The 21,771-nt window shown below is 46.9% G+C and overlaps 1 protein-coding gene, 1 long non-coding RNA gene and 1 other non-coding gene across 3 annotated transcripts in view; 2 read left to right on the top strand and 1 right to left on the bottom strand.

Annotated features, from left to right (window-relative positions):
- The window catches only part of ANXA11 (annexin A11), a 44,616-nt gene extending 37,060 nt beyond the window's left edge, over positions 1-7,556 (bottom strand). The window contains exon 1 of the mRNA XM_004484517.5: positions 7,264-7,556. The gene's annotated coding sequence lies outside the window, so the exon portion shown is untranslated. The remainder of the gene's footprint in view (positions 1-7,263) is intronic.
- Positions 1,810-1,923, top strand: LOC111762180 (small nucleolar RNA SNORA33). Its single transcript, XR_002795362.1, has one exon. It is a non-coding gene; the product is annotated as a small nucleolar RNA SNORA33 (small nucleolar RNA).
- Positions 7,557-7,659: 103 nt separating the features above from the next.
- Positions 7,660-8,985, top strand: LOC111762179 (uncharacterized). The gene is made up of 2 exons (XR_002795361.3): positions 7,660-7,847; positions 8,424-8,985. It is a non-coding gene; the product is annotated as an uncharacterized lncRNA (long non-coding RNA).
- The last annotated feature ends 12,786 nt before the right edge of the window (positions 8,986-21,771 follow it).

The raw sequence follows: 21,771 nt of genomic DNA, 5'->3' as shown, positions 1-21,771 counted from the left end.
TCTGTGCCCAAACCTGTATCCTAATACAAGTGGGGTGGGAAAGGATGAGATGCTTAACCAAATCAGCAAAAGTAATGCAAGCAGAGGAATAACATCCAAGTATAATAAACAATAAACATTAAATGGCAAAAGGATTAAACTCAGGTCTCTCCAGGATGAGGACAGCTTGAATTCCTCTAAGAGAAACCACCAAATTGAGTCTGTGGCTCTTGTTGCCTTCCACCATCTCTGTCTACATCCCCAGCCCCCACAGCCATGTGCTGACTAAAAGGGAAACATTTTTAAGTGAGAAAGAACAGTTAAAAATTAAGGACTGGGCAAAGACACACCACGTAAAAGAAAAACGAGATGTGGAAATATTAGTATTAAAAACACATCGTTTTGATAACCCTGCCTTGGCAGGCTGAGGGTTTTTCCCAGCCATTTTCAGCCATTTGCCTTTACCTGTAAACACAGAACTTGGAAAACTACTCACTTACGGTACAATGAGGCTTAGGCCTTTCCAGGTCCTTGACCTAGTTCATGTGACACAAAAATACAGGCAGAGGGAAGAGCACAAGATGCTCCCAGGTCTTTCTGCCTTACATTTGGGCCTGGAACGCTTTTGTACACTAACTCCTCTGTACTATCCCTCCTGGAGGAGAGAAAGTGGGTGCTGCCTCAAATGAGGAAGGAAAATGTATAATTACAAGCCTCACCACTTGGACCTAAAGGAAGGGGAGAGTAACCACAAGAGAGAGAAAGGGTGCCCCAGCTGCCTTCCTGGGGTTTGCAGGCAAATCTCATATACCCAGCACCTGTTCCTAAGCTCCTGGCTCTCGATGGACTGCCCAGGAGAGGACGCGTACCTGGAAACAAGTGGGGGAGACAGAAGTATTGGCCACTCCATGTGAGCCTGAAGTAGGGAAGCGGATTTGCCTTAACAGATAGAGCATCCACCTGCCACATGGGAAATCTAAGGTTCAAACCCAGGGACTCCTGACCCACGTGGTGAGCCGGTCCACGTGCAGTGCTGATGTGTACAAGGAGTGCCCTGCCACGCAGGGGTGTCCCCCACATAGTGGAGCCCCACGCTCAAGGAGTACGCCCCGCATGGAGAGCTGCCCCATGCAAAAAAAGTGCAGCCTGCCAAGGAGTGGCGCCGCACACACGGAGAGCTGACGCAGCAAGGTGATGCAACAGAAAAGAGACAGAGTCCCGGTGCCACTGACAAGAATCCAAGCCGCTACAGGGGAATGTGCAGCGAAAAGACACAGAGAGCAGACAACTGGGGGGAAGGAAGGGGAGAGAAATAAATAGAAAAAAGAAAAAAAAGAAAAGAAAAGAAAAGGGCTGAGCTTAAATTTAATACCCTTCTGACTGATGGCTTGTCTCTAAATTTCCATATCTTTTACACACTAATTTTTTAAATGCACTTATTTATTAATTTAGTACCCATAAAAGAGAAGAGATTCTCCCTGATCCTTGGCCATATAATCCCCTACAACACATATAATGTAGAAGTTAAGTCTAAAACCATTAAATGAGCAACAAATGGCAAAAGCGACAATCCCAAATATCAGCTTAATAAACCAGTATACATCAAAGATGAAAACTAAATTCATAAAGCTAAAACGCCTACAAATATAAGTAAAGCTTGGTTTGAAGAAAAAAAGATAGTGGGAGTTTTTAATACAGCTCTTATAATTTGACAGAGCAATAAGCAAGGATATATAGGGCAAGCTCAATTTAAGAAAGATTGCTAAAGACTGTGCCCCACAAAGAATACATAAACTTCCATGTCCATGAAACATCTTAATACTGACCATAAAGCCAGCCAATACCTCTGCTTACCTGAATGTGTTTCTGCAGAAATTTTGAAAAGGCTGGCAATAGTAGTTAAGGACACTGAAGTGATTAAGGTCTCTGAAAATGGCTACAGCACATGGTGAAAAAAGAAAACAAAACAGAGAGAGAGAGAGAGAGAGAGAGAGAGAGAGAGAGAGAGAGAGAGAGAGAGAGAGAGAGAGAGAGAGAGAGATCATGTAATTGGCCACAAAGAAAATCTCAATATGGTCAGTTAGGCAGAGATTTTGCAGATGCCATGCATTTATAAGCCACCAAAAGCAGCTGTCAACAATAAATAGGATCACCTCCAGAAAACTATCTACAGGTAATTCAGAACTCCATGTTCCAAATAATCTCTGGATCAAAGAACAAAAACACTTTACACAATGACTAGAAAGTACTGGAAAAGTGAGTAATTCATATAAGGAAGGGAGGGGGCAGGGCAGGAGGGAGGGAGGGAAAAAAGCTAAAGCTTCACTCAAAGGAAAATGTAGAGCTTTATATAGATTTATTAATTTTTAAAAGACTGAAAATAATCAGTTTAGGAATTAAAAGTACAAGGGATACAAAAAATATAATTTTAAAAAAATCAAGCAGTGTCTGGTTAGACTCCCATTCATAATATGCAATAAAAAGCATAATAATAGGGAAACGGACTTTGGCCCAGTGGATAGGGCGTCCGTCTACCACATGTGAGGTCCGCGGTTCAAACCCCGGGCGTCCTTGACCCGTGTGGAGCTGGCCATGCGCAGCGCTGATGCGCGCAAGGAGTGCCGTGCCACGCAAGGGTGTCCCCCGCGTGGGGGAGCCCCACGCGCAAGGAGTGCGCCCGTGAGGAAAGCCGCCCAGCGTGAAAAGAAAGAGCAGCCTGCCCAGGAATGGCGCCGCCCACGCTTCCCATGCCGCTGACGACAACAGAAGCGGACAAAGAAACAAGACGCAGCAAATAGACACCAAGAACAGACAACCAGGGAAGGGGGGAGGGAATTAAATAAATAAATAAATCTTTAAAAAAAAAAAAAAAGCATAATAGATCTGTAATCTGTCTCTAATTTGGAAAACTTAAATATCATAAAAAATGTCAACACTTCCTAAATAAATACATTTAAAGACATTCCAATCAGGAGCCTCATAGGTTATTTACTCCAACTATGAAGTCACTAAAAATGATCATCTCAGCCGCCATTAATAAGGGAAAAGTTGAATAAATTATGGTATACTGGTACACAAGTACATGCCAGAGCTGTTATGACCTGGAGAGAGATGTGTGATAAATTAAGTCAAAAACACAAGTTGCGGAGTAAGGAGTATACATGAAACCATTTCTGGAGGGAGGCAGGGAGGGGTCCCCAGCCGCGGCCCACCGCTAACCTCTGGGTGGAACGGGAGCAGGAGGCCCCGAGGAGGTACACCCCAAACACCTCCCCACGTCCTCCTCCAGCTACCGCCCAGTATGTCTCGTCCCTGTCCACGCTGGTCTATTCCTGGTATCCCCACATCCTCATCGCCCACTCCTTCCCCACCCGCTCGTCCAGCTGAGCCTGCCCCCTTCATCCCGCCAGCCGAGGTGGCCAAACTCCTGGTCGCCCCCCACAGCGGCAGTGGCCGCCCCTGACCACTCCTCCCGAGGGAGGCAGCCCGGCTGCTGGGATACGCCCGGTCCTGGTTTTCCTCCCAGAAGCCTGCTCTCCCAGAAGGCTCCTCGCCCTTTACGCAGCCCTTTCAGGTGAGCGCCTCCATCTTACCGCGCCCCAGACTTCAAATCCAACCAGGACATAAACGTCTCTCCAGCGCAGACGTCTCCCGAGCCCCCGGCCCCCTCGCCCGTCCCTCCTCCGTCAATCTGAGGCCCCTCAAACACATGCCCCAAACTGAATCCACGATCCTCTCCACCCTCCAAACCCGGGTCCCTTCCAGGGTCCCCTGTCTCCAGGACACCCAGGGGTGCAAGCCTAGGATGGGCGGGGGAGGCCTCTCCTTTGCTGCACCCTGCCCAGGGCTGGGCAAGCAGCGGGGTCCACTTGCCTCGTCACCCACTTCCTAAATACAGTCGTGACCTTTCTGGTGGACACACCTGCTATCCCCGCCCCCCCCATCCAGACCCCACAGAGATGCCACTTCCTCGGTTTTATTTGCCACATGCTCCCTCTGTCTCCCAGTTAGCAGTTCTAAGTTTCTCCTCTCTCCCCTCACTCAAATTTCTCTCAATTCACTGTCCCCAAGGCCAGCCTCTCCCATAACCCAGGTGGGAGAGGCAAGGAGGCACCCCATTTCCCTCTCCATTTCAGAAGCAACTCCTCCCTTTTCTGCTCGGAGGCCAGGGGACCTTCAGGAGTACAAGCAGACACAGGGCACAGAGCCAGGCTTCACACCACCTGCACACCCCGCCTCAGCCCCGACCCTTGCAGGAACACCCCACGACATCCACAGCCCTCACCAGCCCCTTTGCAAACACCTTCTCATCTGACTCTCAAAACCACCCCGCGAGATAGGCATTTTATCACCCAGAACACTGGGGCCCCGCGAGGCGAAACGGCTTGTCCCAGGCTGCCCGCCCCCGACCGGAATTCTGCCTCCCGCGCCGTGACCTCCTCACATCAGTGTAGACGAAGCCGGCTTGGGGTTCGAGTCACGGTTCAGGTTGTACTTTTAGGGTCCCCCCAAAGAGCAAAACCGTGTGATTACAGACCTGGATTCTGTGGGTTACAGGGGTTGGGGTCAGCAAGCCTAATGCGGTATGGTTTTATTGGCTATTAGGAAGTGCCAAAGAATTTCAAGAATTCCTTTTAAAACCTAAGTTCCTGCCAAAGAAACATCAGTTTCTTCAGTTCCCCTGAGAACATTACTATCCTGGTATCATTCAAATTCCTGATATTCTGGGGGCCATGGGATCAGAGGTGGCTGTGAGAAAAATCACCCATCCAAAGACTCCTGCCCAAGCCCCCCATGGCCCAAGCGCTGGGGACACTCCAGGCTTGCGCAGGGAGACAGGCGGCTAGGAAGAGGGCAAGAAAGGGGCGAGGCAAGGAGGACAGGGACCGAGCTGCTCCAAGGCCCTGGGCCCTCCCAACATCTCGTACCCAGCACAGTGGGCTCCACGATTACATTTCCACATTTTTCTCCTGGCCACACTGGGTTCCTTATTCTCTCTTCTGCACTGAGTTTCTAAGAAGAACCCAAACTAACCTATACCAGCTCCCCTCTCCCTCCAGACATCCAAACTGCCTACGCCCCCAAACCACAAGCTCCCAGGGGTGTCTCTAAGGATACTGGCCTTCATATACTGCAGTCCAGGAAGGACCCTTCTATCACCCTTGTCCTGTAAGTAAACCAGTCAAACTGGACTCCTCCTTGACCTCTGAACCATCCCACACCCACCTCCCAACCTGAACCCATTTTCCTCCCACCCATCCCCCTTTTTTCTGCCTATCCGAACCCAGCCTTCAAGGCCCGGCAGCTTAACCACCAGCTGTCTCTGCAGCTTTCCTTCCCTGGCCGGCCTCTTCTGTTCAGCTAGCAATTTCCTAGCTCCCACATGAAGCAAGGCCCACCCTGGCTGCTGTGAGAGACCAAGAAAAAGGAACAGTCCCCATCCTCCAGGGACAGAGGAAAGGGCAGACAAGACACGCCGCCATACAAATATAGCCATACAGATAAAGCACGAGGCAGAAGTGGGCCAGTGCCTCCGGAGCGGCCTGAGTGGCCAGGCAGGGCTGTGGGAGTGGGGGCCATGCCCCCTCCCTGCCTGCTGGGGAGGGCACCCAGAAGGCTCCCGGGAAGATGGCGTCTTTGGGCTGGGCCTTGCAGAGACATTCCAGGAGGGCAGAACAGCATGAGCCAAGCAGAGGGGAGGGTCAGGACAGCAGTTTAAGTCCACTCGACCTTCAGGAAGTCATTAGCTATTTTACGTAAGATTTGTTTACCAGCCAGTCACTGGTGTAAGCACTTTATGTCTAATGTAGGTGACACTCTGAGACACACAGGTATAGCATACCTGTCACCACCTGTTCTAACCAGTCAATGTCTGAGCTGTATGGTTGTTAAATACATATTAGCTTACTTAACCCTCACAATACCCTTATAGGGCAGGTATTATTATTATTGTCCCATTTTACATGTGAGAAGACCAAGGCCCAGAGGATAGAAGGGACAAGAGATAAGGGAGGTAACGCGGGAGACCGAGGCTGTGGGCATCCAACGCCAGCCCAACCAACTCCCCTGGCACCTCACCCTGCCTCTCCTGGCACGGACGTCGTAACACAGAGTGTCTTGAAGTCAGAGGCCAGGTTCGCCCCCCTGGGAGCCCCAACACGGGACTAAAGCCAGGAGGTAATGGAGGGCCACAGCGAGAGCCAGTGAGCAGGAGAGCTAGACCACAGGCCCTGCCCGGCCAGCGGCTGGACTCGGCGGCGGCTGGCCCTGCCTTACCAGACTTTTGTTCCTGTTGTGTGGCCAAAGCAGGGCAGAGGCCCACTCCTCACAGTTCCTCGCCAAGCCCAGGGCAGGGCAGCAAAGCCCGGGCTGGGAGAAGCAGCGGTGTGCCGGGTCCCACCCATACCCAGGGCCTGCAATCTTGAAGGGGCCGCACAGATTGGAGGGGCAGGGCAGAAACGCCCCGCAGACTGCCCCCAGCGTGGGCCCGGCTTGGCTAGCTCAACTTCGCCCTTCCAAACAGCCTGGGTCCTTCTACCTTTTTGGGTCTTCAAGCGGCTGAGGCTAAACTGGACAATAGCAGCCCACGGGAAGAGACCGATCCGGGAGTCCTTCCCTGAAACTGGGGATGGCGCAGGAGGGAGGAAGGGAGGAAGGGAGGAAGGTGAACGCGGCGGAGAACGCGGCCCCTGGGATGGACTCCGCCTGCTCTCAAGTACGCAGGGGCTTCAGTTCCGAAAGTGCGAGCTCCCTTCTCCGCAGGAAAGTTGCTGCTCGCTCTCGCTCTCAGTACAGTCCGCGCCCGCAAGGGCACACACATTCTCGAGAACTCGGCTGGATCGTTGTGGCTGGGGCGACCCGCGCGCCCCCACACAAGCCAGTCACCTCTAGAGCGCAGCTTCTCCCCGCAGCAGTCCGAGCCCCCGAGGGGACCCAGAACCGAGCTGAGCTCCCGCCAGGACTGCGCCCCTGACCCCCGCCGCGCCGCACAGGCGTGTGGCCTCGCCACCCCGGGCCCGGCCTGGGCACGCTCTCCCCACCCGGAGGCCAGCCCCCAACCCGGCCGCTGATCCAGCGGGGATGCTCGCGACAGCCGGGCCGGGGCGGCCCGCTCGGGGCCAGCGCCGCCCCCACCCCCGGGCCGCCGCTCCCCTCCCCCCGCGCCGAGCAAAGCAGGAAGCCGCAGGGCCCGCCCCGAGGGGCGCGCGCCGTCCTCGGCCTCGCCCGCGGGGAGCTGCCGCCGCCGCACCCCAGGGCCCGATGCAGCCGGAGACCCTCACTCACCTGGCCAGTGGCCACGGGGTCCGGAGGTCGCGGGAGGCGGCCGGGAACGCGCTCAGGAGCGGCTCTCCCGGCGGGCGTCCCGGGAGCGGAGTCTCGGATTCGCCTGCCGCCCGGTCCCGCACTGCTCCGGGGGCGCTCGGGGCGCTGGGGCAGCCCTGGCGCTGGGGCAGCGATAGGGCGTTGGGGCGCGCGGGCTCCGCAGGCAGAGCGAGGAGGAGGCAGGGGCGGGCTGCGCGGAAAAGTCCGCTCCGCGCGTCCGCCCCGACGCACCCAAGGGCGGAGCCGCGCGCGGGGGGCGGGGCCTGCAGGCGGCCCCCGCCCCCAGGTGAGGGCCATCCCCCACGTGGGCGCCGAGCCGCCCTGGGCGCCGAGCCGCCGTGCGAGCCGGGAGGAGGCAGACACCGTCTTCCCGGTGCCCGCGGACGCAGCCAGAACCCCGCAAGGCCCCGGAGGTGCGCCCCGCGCCGCTGCCCCCCGTGCGGCGCTCGGTCCTGCCTGGCCCCGCGCGTGTTGCCCTCCTGGAGGCGAGGCCGTTTACCAAGTCCCCTCCATCCACTTGTCAGCTCTTCGTGACTCTCTTTAAGGTAAAGAAAACGTTTTTCTTTTACGTTAAAAAGTTGTGCAACAGTATGGAGCAAAGCCCTCCTCTCCTTAAGTGTGACCCGTGCATAGTGACTTGCTTCCGAAGAGTCCAGTGGTAGTGGTGTGGGGCTATGGGTGGGAGGCTCTTTGTCTCTTCAGAGATAACCTAAAAACTATCTGTGACTTGTGTGTGTGGGATGATAAAAGGCTGCAGTCCTGCCCTTGGTGAGCAGGAAACAGTTTAACAATGCAAGGTCTATAAACTTTAAGTATTCAGGGGAAATGCAAACCAAATATGCTAAAAGCTTATCGAATGCCTGAGGTCCATGCTAAAAGCTTACCTAAGATATGGAAATATATGCTAATTCAAGCCTATTGAGAACTGAAACAAAAGGACCATTTGGCCTTTCCTCTCTGTATAAAAGGGACTAAAAAATCTTGTTCGGGGCTCGGGATTGAAACAGAAAGTTCTTGAGTCCGGCCGGCCGTCAATAAACCATTTTTCCTTCTCAAAATCATTCCTGAGTCCTGGCCTCTCTATACTCAAATAATTGAACTTCTCTCAAATTCTGCAACAGGAGAGAAGGGGAAAATCAACTTTAGAACGGAAAACCTGAAAACCACCTCAGCCGGGTGATGGAGGTCAGCCTCGCAGTGGTGAGTCGTACAGCGTGTGCCTGGATAAGCCTGTCGTGAGAATGGCTGTTTACCTCCTGGGCCCTCCTCCTGTCTAATCATGAGAAAAACATCAGATAAATCCCAATGCAGAGATGTTCTACAAAATACCTGGCCAGTACTTCTCAAAACTGTCAAAGTCATCAAGAATAAGGAAAGTCTGAAAAACTGTTACAGCCAAGAGGAGCCTTGGGAATGGGGTGGGGGCATGACAGTAAATGTTTTGGGGTATTCTGGATGGGCTCCTAACAGAAAAACGGCCGTCGGCAAAAACTCAGAAAATCTGAATAAAGTATGGAATTATAGTTGGTTATAATATATCAATGTTTTTTAACTGTAACAAATACACCATACTAATGTAAAATGTTAATAGTAGGGAAAACCTGGGTTTATGGGACCTCTGTACTACCTTGGCAAATTTTCTGTAAATTCAAAACTGATTAAAAAAATGTTTTCATGAAGTCACCCATGAGGGTGAGTGCATGTGGCTCAAGTAGTTGAGCACCAGTCTCCCACATGGGAGATCCCAGGTTTGGTTCCCAATGCCTCCTAAAGAAGACAAACAAACAACAAGCAGACATAGAGGAAAAACAAAAACAGGCAGACAATGAGAAAAAAACAAGCCGATGATAAGCAAAAACAGAAAACGGCTCAGGGAGCGGATCTGGCTTAAGCAGTTGGGGACGTCCCTCCCGCATGGGATGTCGGGTTCCCTTCCCCCTGCCTCCTAAAGAAAAATTTAAAAAGCAGACAACAAGCAAACAGATGAGGGAGCCATCTGGAAAGTGGGGGGGGGGAGTCATGCACATAATATATGAATATATGGTCATTGTAAAATATTCATGAAGAAGCAAAACTACATCGCTGATATTCTCTCTTCACTTAAGGCCCACTTTTAGGCATGTCCCTCCAGAACTCTCTGCATACACATGCTATGTATGTGCCTAATTGTGTGTGTATATTCAGGTAGATGTGTGTTTACAAATCAGTGTTGGAGTATTTTTCTGAACGTGTTTTTAACTCACTATTATCTCAGACGGTCTTTCCTTGCAAAAGCTCCTGGAGCGCCTGGTTCTTTCGAAACACTGCGTGGTATGCGCCCTTGTGTGCAAGATGATTCTTGATTATTTAGCTCCTTACTGATGGACATTTAAATTGTTTCCTATTTTTGACTGTGGCAAACAACGCGGCTGGTTCTGTTTGCATTTTAACAGCGGACCAAACTGCAAGAGCGGGAAAGCCTGGGCGCAGTAGGCAGGTGCTGGGCGGAAGCCGCGTCCCGGGGCTGCCCCAGAGCGTCCCCATACGGGCCTTGGGGACTCGGTCACCTCCAGCCATCTCCCCGCTGCCCACCCCCACACACCCTGGCTAGCATTCTTTCGGGGCTGGGCTGCATTTTTTGAAGATGAGTGGGTGGGTGAAGGTGAAACTGAGGCCAAATTTCGAGAGCTTCTGGGGGAAAACGCCCCCTGTAGCTTTAGAAGAGCCCAGAGTCCCTCGGGAAGGCTCCCTAGGGTGGTGATTAGCCTTCGCAGGTGCCCGCCACAGCGCTGGAGCGCCGAGACTCAGGGCGCGGGTGTGCAGCTCCCACGAGCCCGCCGGGTGGCTCCGGGGGGCTGCTGTTTCCCAGTGCTGCGGGATTCGTCCTGGAAATGCACCTGGCGCACCCAGCTCTTCTGCCTGGACCACCCTTCCCACCTCCTTCCTGCTGCCGAGGTGAGCCTCTTTGAATGGCGCCCTTTTCTCTGTTGCTGAGCTAATGCTTTTAAAAATACCATGTTAAAAAAAAAGTGAATGTTTGATTATGCTGAGGGAAATAAACCAGACACAAAAGGACAAATATTGCATAGTCTCTCTAATATGAATTAAATATGAAGAATAAATGCATGGAGTTAAAACCTAGAGTATTAGGAAATTGGAGGAGGGTTGTGAAGGAGTACAGATGCTTAATGTATGTGGAAGTTTTAATTGACTGTAAAAGTGTGGAAATAGATAGTATCGATGCTAACACATTATAGTGAGTAGCAGCTGGTTTATAAATGGGATTGTAGCTGAAAAAGGTAGTCTAGAGATGTAAATGCCAATGGAAAGGAAGCTAGAGAATAATCAGGGACTTGAATAACAGTGAAGGCAGAGGTGGATGAAAATTGTGGTTAATAGTACAAATGCAAGACCATTCTTCTGTGAACTAGAGTGGATGTATGTTACTATTGCAGGGTGGTGGGAATGTGGAGAAGCATGGGAAAAATACAATTAATGTAATGTATGGACTATAGCTAACAACAATACTGTAATATTCTTGCATCAATGCCAGAGATTTACTGTGTTAACGGGGATATGGAAAAAAATATGCCAAATGTACTCTATGGACCATAGTTAGTGGTAATAGTCTGATGATATTATCTCATAATCTGTAACAAATGTTTCACAATTGACCCGGACCCGCCCGCGGGCCAGGCCAATATGACAGGATGTCTCCTGTCCGACCAAGCTCGGGGATCTAGAAACAAAGCAAACAACACAGAGACGGGGACAAGAGACACGAAGAATGGAGGCAAGACAGGATTCTGATCAAGCCTCGTTTATTGGGGGTAGAACACGGGAATATATACTGAGGAAAGGGAACGTGTCCATAGGTGATAGGCTAGTCCCGCAGGTGACAGGCATCCAAGGAGGGGATTGGCTGAAAGTTCGCGCCGGGTCTGCAGTTTCGTGCCTTGTGCATGCGTGCTGCTGTGTTTACCAGAGTTGTGGCGGGAAGGGGAGAACAAAGGAGAAGAAGAAGAAGAAAGTGGTGGGGCAGGGTTGTGAAATCCGCCATGTTGTTGGAGGTTGTAAACAGACCTCACAGCGGGTGGCTCCCCACAGGTCCCCCTTCTCTGTTTAATGTGTTATGAACTGAAGAAAAGAACAGCTGGCGATGGCTCACGTTAGGGCAGGGCTTATACTCAGTGGTGACGTGCGGCTGCAAGGTGCTCCCGTACTGAAGGGGGCTGTGCCTGTCTTAGGTCGGGGCTGCACCCGTTAAGTGATCAGTCTTACCTGTCATTGGGAAGCGTGGCTGCGAAAGTCCACGTCCCTGTCTTAGGTTGACTGATGGGTCAGCCCAGTTGCCCGTCATTGGCTAACCAGACCAGCACCTCAGCGACAAACGACTTGCAACAGGGAGCTCTATACCGCGCATGAACTGAGATTAGTGGGTGAGGCCACACCCGCCCTGGTCTGTTTAAGCCAGGGTGCCCGCTGCCCTTATGAGCTGCTAAATCCCTTACTGAAGCCGTTCAGCGACATCAGTTAAACAGAGAAGGCTAAGCCGTGATAGGGGCCGTGGTGTTCATGGGCAGGGAAAACAGGCAAGGAAAGTAAACACTATTAGAATACAGGTTGGTGATAAGGTAACATAAGAAATTTGCATTTTCGAAGATTGGTTGTTTGTTCTTCGGTCCGGAAAAGCTGGTATTGACGAACAGTGGCAAGATACATCATATGGGCAGAGATTTGCTTCATCCTTTCTTGGAGGAATTTAAGGAGGCAAGGCGCAAATGCACAGATTAAAAGGAGAGCGATTAGGGGGCTGAGGAGGGGACCTAGCCAGGTCACGAGAGGGGAAGTGAGCCAGGCCGATAGGGAGGAGGTTGATTGGGAGGGCAGTATTCCTTCTCACAATTCTCGCAACTTCCTAACATTTTGCTCAGCAGTACCAGATTCATTTATATAGTAGCAGCATTCCTCCTGGAGGAAAGGGCAGGTTCCCCCTTTTTTCAGCTGTGAGTAAGTTAAGGTCCCTGCGGTTTTGAAGGACTACTTGGGCGAGGGATGTTAGTTGTCGCTACAGAGAGTCAAGAGACTGCGCACTGGATTCTAGGCTCATTTGTCGTTGTTGTTTAAAGTATTGCAAGCTGATGAGGCCATGACCAAGAGTACCACGTGCTGTGGCAGCTGCAGCGGCTGAACCTGTGAGGCTAATTTTTTACCAATATAGGGAGGAAGGCGGCTCTCTTTGACACAGACAGGGTAGTAAAATTTTTAGTTTGCCTTCTCCATAGTATGTTAGTTGCGGGGTAATGGCTACTAGGATGCAAGGCCTCATTTTTATAGACTAGAGCATTTTTGGGTTATAGTTAATTTTCCGACAATCGTAAGTAGGATTCTTGGTTATGATTAAATTGTAAGAGGGAAACTAAGTCACAATAAACTGAGTATTACTATTTTTAAAGATAGTTATGGCCCGATTTTTAACGTACATACAGGAAGGATGGTTACCGATGCATAAGCGTTGATAATCAAATGGTAATATGAGATTATCGATTCTTTGTCCTTCTTCATAGAGTTTGATTGGCAATCAATCATCAATTGGTCCAGGGAATATATGGGTCTTATTCAGATATATATGAAAGAATGGATCTTTCCAGGTTAACACTTTAGTAATGGGGGGTTAGGTATATAGGCCCAATAAGTGTAATTACTGGCAGCTTCCTCATTACTTACGATCACCATCATCAGAAGTTGCAGGAGACCCCATCTCTTCACTCCAGGGTTTAATCCTCTTCGCAGGTAGCCAAATTTGTTCTCCATTTTCTGAAATGATAAGAGCATAGCCTCGCCCCCTTACTTTAATCCTGCCTTTTTTCCATTCATTGCTTAAAATATCTTTCCAGAATATTGGTTGATCTTCATTTCCCTGCATCCACTGTAGATATTTGACATTTTTCAAAGTGACATTCCGCAGGTGTCAATGAATTATAAACATTAAGAAAATTTAAAGTAAATAAAGGGGTTGAATGGGACCTCATATTTTTCATAATGTAATTTAAAAATAAATAAATAATTAAAAAAAAAAGTTTGGAAACAACTAAAAAAAAATAAAGTAAATAAAGCTCTTGCTAATTGATCTTTTGGTGTTATAATACCATTATCTCCCCCTTTTTGTTTTGAAAGCATAGTTTTTAGGGCATGATGGCTGCGTTTAACAATGGCTTGACCTGTAGGATTATGAAGAATACTAGCAACATGTTGAATACTATATTTTAAACAGAAAGATTCAAAGGATTTACTAATGTAGGAAGGTTTATTATTAGTTTTAATTTTCAAAGGGCATTCCATTACAGCAAAAGCAGACTAGAGGTGTGAGTGAACATGATGAAACCGTTCCCCACTTTGAGCAGTAGCCCACATAAAATGAGAATAAATGTTAATATAAACATGAACATATTGTAGTTTACTAAAGGATGGTATGTGAGTAACATCCATCTACCTTAGTTAATTAGGAGTCAGGCCTCTGGAATTAGTTCCAGCCTGAAAAGGCACCACTGTTAGTGGTCCACAAGTAGGACAAGTGTGAATAATTTCTCGTGCCTGTAGTCTTGTTAACTTTTGATATTTATTTCACAGGCCTTTAGCATTAATATGAGTTAAAGCATGGCAATCACGAGCACTTTGTAAACACCCTACCAATAAATCAGCTCGAGCATTATTTGATGTCATAGGACTAGGCAAAGAGGCATGAGAGATATATGAATAATGTAAATAGGTCTTAACCTAATGCCATGTTCAAGTCAGCGAGAAGTTGAGATAACTCATTAGTAGCAAAGATATGAGCTGTTTCAATATGCTTAACAGTAAGGCCTACATATTCAGAATTAGAGACAACATTCAAAGGTTCCTTAAATATTGTTAACACCTTAATGATGGCAGCAAGTTCAGTACGCTGAGCAGACGTGAATGGAGTCTTCCAAGCCTGTTCTTTTCAAGAAGTAACGTATGCTGCTTTTTTATTACTATTACTATCAGTAAATACTGTACAAGATGTTTGGGCTATGCACATAGTCCTGAAAAGCACTGCAAAAGTTCATTATTGGGTTTTTTACAGATGGCTTGATTTGTCTAAGAAGACACTAAAGAAAGTCTTAGCAAGTTTTAAAACAAAGTGATAGCAACACAGCTGGACTTTAACTTTTTGCAACAAACTAGCAGTGTTTGGGATTGCTGCATACTAGTGTTGTTACTTTAATCTATGGTAAGAGGTTGTTTCTGTGACACATACTCTTTTATAATAATTAAAACCATAAATATCCACATTGTACTGCTCTTTAATATTATGCTGAAATATTGGTAACTTTATACACTTTTAAGCATTTATAGAAACCTTTTATTCATACGACTTTAATTAATAGAGGGTTTAAGGAAAGAAAAAACTTGTTAATTTTATAACACTGTAAAACACCTTTTATTTAACTTATAACATATTAAATGAACTCAATTATTACTTTAATTTTTCTTTCAAGGTAAAAGAACAAAGCTGTTATAATTAGTTTGGAATAAAAGGCTACTGTTCAGGATTAGGTTTTGAGAAAGCAGTTCTGAACATTATGTTCCTTCAAAAGAGACAAAACCTTCCCCTGTTGGAACACCGAGGAAACGATAAGCACAAGAAGCACAAGAACCTATTTTGACAAGACAGACTTTCTTTGTATACTGACTATTGAGGATAAGAACTTTTACCAAAACAGATTAATGATGAGAGGCCTTGAGAAAGAATAAACATTTTCAACTTTGCATCAGCATACTACTTGACACTAAAGCCTTTAAAATTTTATAGATAGACCCATCAAATTTTATTCAACTTTAACTATAAAAATTCCTTTTTTCACGAACCTTCTGCACTTTTAGTATTCACTCAGGTTTTGTTTCATATTTTACTCTTTCTTAATAACCAATCATTTTATCTTAGGACAAAATCATTTCCTGTTTCCTTAATAATAAAAACACATTCCATATAGCCCACATACGAAGTTATCAAGCAAACTTGTTATAACATAATACCGTGAACACTAAACAAGCTTATTAAAATAATGAACTTTTCTTTAAATACTTAATACTTAGTAGCATGCAATATCAGAAACAGTTTCCTAAAAGCAAGTTGTCAAGGGAGGCTGGCTGCAGCCAAGCTTCCCTGTTATAAAATTACTTTTTATTATTATTATTATATTATTATTATTAATTCAGGTTTTTTTAATAATGACCTTTTGGAATTAGCCACTTAAACACTTTAATGCAAACGATGCTTCATAAGACCTTTTATAATTATTTATAACCATATAGACTATAATTATATCATTTTAAGACAAATTTTACCTTCACAGAACACATTTCTTTACTTAAAGTTACCACAATACTGTCTATAACTTGCCACATGCATTTAAGTTCCAAGAGTTTATGAAAATTAGCCATCCTACTTTAGGACAAAATACACCTTTTTGCAAAAACTTATTAAATTTCAGTTAGCATTGTCACAAACTTTTAACTTTTTTAATATTCATTTAAGTTTTGCATCCTTCATAATATCCTGTGAAGAAAAATAAGTTATTCATTTTAATCTAGGCAAGAACCATTTCTTATGAAAAGGCATAGTAATTTTGTTAATCAAGACTTACAATTTTTATGATTGTACCTATCTTATTAACATTTAAACTTATGTATTAATGTAATAAACTTAAGTATTAATATAAGTGCTTATTTAATTTTTGGCCATTTGAATAGAGCTCTTTTAAAAATTTCTACTAATTGATATTTACCATCCGGAGGTGTCACAATATACACTGACATTGAATGAACAGACAGACAAACACAAAGCAAATACAACACATTAACAGAAACATACAATGTATTTACAATCGACTCATAATTCTTTACTTTCTTGGTATAGCTGCTTTTAAATCCTCTGTTATATATCACATCTTAGATTGTACCTCTTAAGATTTCTTCTGGAATTCATGTCGCCTGTAATATGCAAGCTTGTGCTTGGAAACATTATTAGTTATCAGCAATCAGTTAAAATAACCTGAGCAGCATAAATGTAGTTAAGTTTTTATTTTGCAGTTTAGACAGACCATTAACACACATTTTTGGATTATTACTGTAAGACTATACTGAGACTTGAAGTTCTGGAGAAAACTATTGATTTAAAACTGAGAATTCCTTTTAGACTTTGATAAAAACTTGGTACTAATTTTATTATCTTGGTTAAGTAAGCCTAATCAGAATTAGCACGGAAACAAAACAAAACACAAATGTTGCCACGTTTTTCTCTCATTCCAGTGGCTTAACTATATTAGCCCTCACTAGCCCAGGGCTACATTGTCATGTGGACAGCAGGGAGCCCGAAGAGTTGTGAAAGGATTGGCATTTGCCGGGAGAAAGTTGATTGCCTCATAAGCTTGTTTTGGTTTTGGGGCCTGTGGCTGGCCCTGCCTCCCGTTTCCCTGATGGGGAGGGAGAGGTTGGCCCTGCATGTCGGCAACCAGGACAGACGCTAGGGGCACTACTAGGCTTTTTGTTAAATATCAGGGGTGAGACCGTCTCGGGAGAAATGGCCGGGATCACCGCACTTTAAACAAGCTCTTTTTTGCTGCGGCTGTAAAACCTCTTTCAAAGCGGCCGCCATAGCAAGGCCTTGTTGGTAGGCAGGGCTAATTTCAGGACAAAGCCTGATGTAACCAGAGAAGGCCTCCTTCTTTCTATAAGGTTTAACCGCGGCCTGACAAGCCGCATTTGCATTTTCAAAGGCAATTTGCTTTACATGGTCTGTTTCTGTGTTGGTATCGCCAAACAGCCTTTCTGCAGCCGGGCACAATCTGCCTACCAAATCTGAAAAAGGCTCCTCTGGCCCCTGTTTACTATTAGTGAGGGAGGAGGCAGGGCGTTCTTTTGAGGGCAACCTTTTCCAAGCCTTAAGGGCAGCAGTTTGAATTTGAGCAAATAGGCCAGGGTCATACCTACATTGGTTTGTATTATCTCTATAATCATTTGACCCTGTAAGCATATCAATACTCCACCCGTTGCCGGCCTGAGCATTATACCTGGCTGTATCGGCACAGAACTCAGCGTACTCGGATTTCCATAATAGGTAATCTCCCACACTGAGAGCAGAGCGAGCAAGAGTACGCCAATCATGAGGTGTGAGCCAGGCATCGGCAATGTGCTCCAAGATGGTAATAGTATACGGAGCAGTGGGCCCATAGGTGGAGGCGGCGGTTTTAAGCTCTTTTAAAGATTTAAAGGGGAAAGTGGAATGCACACAAAGTACCTTCACCTCACCATCTGCCTCATTATCTGCCTCATTGTTTTGCCCCTCGGTTTCCCTCTTGGTGACCGGTTATGCAAAAAAAAAAGAAAAGCTGGGGGGTTTATCACCGCAGGGGATGCGCGCCTGGGTGGCCTTTGTAAGCAGGTGCAGGTGGGTGGGAAGTCGATAAAAGGGGTGTGGTTAACTGCCTTTCTGCATTTATGATGTTCTACTTCTTTTAGCTGCTGTAACTCCTTTATGAGTTGTAAATGCTCCCTCTGTAAGCGAATTTGCTCTTTTGTTTTCTCTATATTTGCTATGACTCCTTGGTTATCCTGACTTTCAACATTGCCAGCACCGGTAGGGCAATCGGGCGGTGGCGTGGAGAGGGAGGGAGCATATGGCAGTGAGTTTCACTGACTCTGACTCGGGGTTAGAATTAAAGGTTTCGGAGCTTGAGCTTGTGCCAGTTTTCTTTTTGTGCCTATTTTTATTTCTCCTACCTATTTTGGGTATTTCCTCCTCACTTTCTATCTTAATAGAAACTGAATCTGAATTGATAGGAGGTGGGATTCTACACGGTGTCTCCTTAACTCCGAGATCCTGACCGTGTGATTGCTAAGGGCGGTAGAAGGACTGGATCCGGGGGGGATTCCGGCCCTGTGACAGAATCTCTTCACCCTTTGTAATTAAATTTGCCACGACTGCATCTCTATGGCGGACACAAACTATATCATTGCATCTATGCTTCCTTCCTGTGGAAATCAAACAATTCTAGGAGCTGTTTAACACTTACTCCTCGCACCTTTAAAACCTCACGTAGACCTTCTACAAACACTTTATGCCCACTCATTGCTTGTCCCATACTTTCGCCGATCACTTACCGAGATCCTAACCGCACAGCAGGCTCCTGGCGGTGTCTCTTTGTTCTCCAAGATCCTGACCGCAGGCTCCTGGCGGTGTCTCTTCAAATATTTTCTTTTGGGCCCATCAATCGGCATTTTCTATATCATTGCTCGGTTCCTGCCCTATGTTGGGCGCCAAATGACCCAGACCCGCCCGTGGCCCGGCCAATACAACAGGACGTCCCCTGTCCAACCAAGCTCGGGGATCTAGAAACAAAGCAAACGACACAGAGACGGGGACAAGAGACACGAAGAATGGAGGCAAGACAGGATTCTGATCAAGCCTCGTTTATTGGGGGTAGAACACGGGAGTATATACTGAGGGAAGGGAACGTGTCCACAGGTGATAGGCTAGTCTTGCAGGTGACAGGCGTCCAAGGAGGGGATTGGCTGAAAGTTTGCGCCGGGTCTGCAGTTTCGCGCCTTGCGCATGCGTGCTGCTGTGTTTACCAGAGTTGTGGCGGGAAGGGGAGAACAAAGGAGAAGAAGAAGAAGAAGAAAGTGGTGGGGCAGGGCTGTGAAATCCGCCATGTTGTTGGAGGCTGTAAACAGACCTCACAGCGGGTGGCTCCCCACACACAATGGTGCGGTTTGTTAGTGAAGGGTTGTTTTATGAGAATTCTACACATGTGCATGATTGTTTTGTGAGTTCACAACTTCTGTAATAAAAATATATTTTAAAAAGATAATGAATCATTTAGGGTTGAATCCCTTCTGAATGTAGCATATACTTCCCTGCCTTGGAATTTAACACTTGAAGGCCAAATCAAGAGCCACTATTATGTTCAGCTTTTTTATGATTTTCAGTCATTTATTTTCAACAAATATGTCTTTGCCCGAACTGGGTGCCAGCACCATGCTAGGGCCAGGGGAGACACAGGCAGAGGGGCCTGCTGAGCTCCGGGCACTCAACGTCAGTGGGCAGGGGTGGGCAGCCTGGTGCTTGCAGGAAAAGTGGGGCAGTTGTGGAAAGGAATGCTGGACTTGGCCTCAAACACTTGGATTCTAGTTCTGATTCTGGTCCTTGCAAGTAATGCGTCCTGCAGCCTTGGTTTCCTCACTGTCTTCAGACTGGTCTCTAGAAATCCATAAAACAATCGCTGCTTCCTGGCTTCTCTGGGCTGATTCAAACATCAAATGAGGTAAGGAAAGCAAGTGCCATGTGAAAACGGTCACATGCCGTAGAGCGCTGAAGGCACGGGGATCCCTCTCGCTCCGTCATCAGAGGTTGAATACTGCCAGTGTGGCTTGGCGCCACAAATGGGGAAATGAAAAACCCCTGGCCTAGAATTCAGCAATCTAATAACGAAATGAAGGCTTCTGATCAGTCTTTCCAAAGGCTTATCTCTTTGACCAGAATTTGGAAAGAAGCAGCTTTAAAAAAAAATTTTTTTTTTTTAATCATAGTGTCTATTCCTTTAATTTCTGCTTGAATCTTTGTGGGTCTGTTCCTTACACTTTCTTTAGGTTTACCCTGGTGTTCTTTTTCTGATTTCTAGAAATAAACATTAGGGTCATTTATTTTCAAAACATTTTGTTGTTTTCTAACAAATATGTAGAAGACTATATATCTTCCTCTGTATCCTGCTTTAACTGCATATCACAAGTTTTAATATGCCATGCCTTTGTTATCGTTTAGTTATAAATATTTTCTTTTTTCTACCTTTATCATATGCAATGTTCTCTCTCTATATCTCTCCATCTGTGATGGTCAGGCTATTGTGTCAGCTCGGCCAGGTAATTGTGCCCAGCTGTTTGGTCAAGCAAGCACTGGGCTAACTGTAATACAAGGACATTTATGGACTCTAGTCATCATTGACTTTACTGCAGTGGTAAATCACAGATAGCTGGTTATAATTACATCCATCAGGGAGATTGCCATCAGCAGTGAGTGACACTTAACCCAATCAGTTGAACCCCTTAAAAGGGGAAGTGATTCCAGCATTGAGAGATTTTCCTAGCTCATCTTTGGATGGCTAACATCTCCCAGAACTTGTCAAGAATCTTCACTGCATTCTCATAGGAGCCCCTGGTTACAGCCTGCCTGCAGAACCTGGACTTGGGCATTCCCACGGCTGCATGAGAGACTCTGATAAATCTCTTACTATTGACAGATATCCTTTGTTGATTCTGTTTCCCTAGAGAACCCTGACTAATACACCATCCATCTTGCTGATCCAGTTATTTAGATCTTCTATATTCTGGTGGGTTGTTGTTGTTGTTTTTCTCTGTTCAACACATTGATTTCTGTGAGAGTGGTTTAATATTTCCTACTTTTATTATGGATTGTCAATGCCTCCCTAAAATTCTGCCTGATTGTACCTTATAATTTTGAGCCCAAATCATTAGTTTCCTATAAATTCATGATTGTTTGTATATGTGTCTGTGACTTGTCCTTTTTATTTTTTTTAATAATGAAGATCTTTATTTTCATGTCACTGTCCTAGTTTCACATAGCTATTGCTAATGGGTGGAACTTAACAGAATAGTTCTCTATAATCCTTGATTCCAGAATTGCTCATCATAAATATATCACCTTAAAGAATTAAACAAGTAACTTTAAAAATTATGTTCCTGGGAAGCAGATTTGGCTCAACTGATAGAGTGTCCACCCATCATATAGGAGCCTAGGGCCTCCTGACCCATGTGGAGATCTGGCCCACGTGCAGTACAGATGCGCGCAAGGAGTGCCATGCCACACAGGGGTGTCCCCTGCGTAGGGGAGCTCCATGTGCAAGGAGTGTGCCCCACATGCAGAGCTGCCCCAAGCAAAAAAAGTGCAGCCTGCCCAGGAGTGGCACCACACAAACGGAGAGCTGATGCAGCAAGACAACACAACAAAAAAGAGACACAGCTTCTCAGTGCTGCTGACAAGAATGCAAGTGGACACAGAAGAGTACACAGCGAAAGGATACAGAGAGCAGCCAGGGCGGGGGGAGGTGGGGAGGGAGAAAAATAAATAAAAAATAAATCTTGAGGGGGAAACGGACTTGACCCAGTGGTTAGGGCGTCTGTCTACCACATGGGAGGTCTGCAGTTCAAACCCCAGGCCTCCTTGACCCGTGTGGAGCTGGCCCATGCACAGTGCTGATGCGTGCAAGGAGTGCCCAGCCACGCAGGGGTGTCCCCCGCATAGGGGAGCCCCACACGCAAGGAGTGTTCCCCCTTAAGGAGAGCCACCCAGCGTGAAAGAAAGTGCAGCCTGCCCAGGAATGGCGCCGCCCACACTTCCCGTGTCGCTGACGACAACAGAAGTGGACAAAAGAAACAAGACGCAGCAAA

This window comes from Dasypus novemcinctus, chromosome 6 (genome assembly GCF_030445035.2).
Source record: "Dasypus novemcinctus isolate mDasNov1 chromosome 6, mDasNov1.1.hap2, whole genome shotgun sequence".
In the NCBI taxonomy this organism is placed as follows: domain Eukaryota; kingdom Metazoa; phylum Chordata; class Mammalia; order Cingulata; family Dasypodidae; genus Dasypus; species Dasypus novemcinctus.
This window is presented reverse-complemented; position numbering and strand designations above follow the sequence as displayed.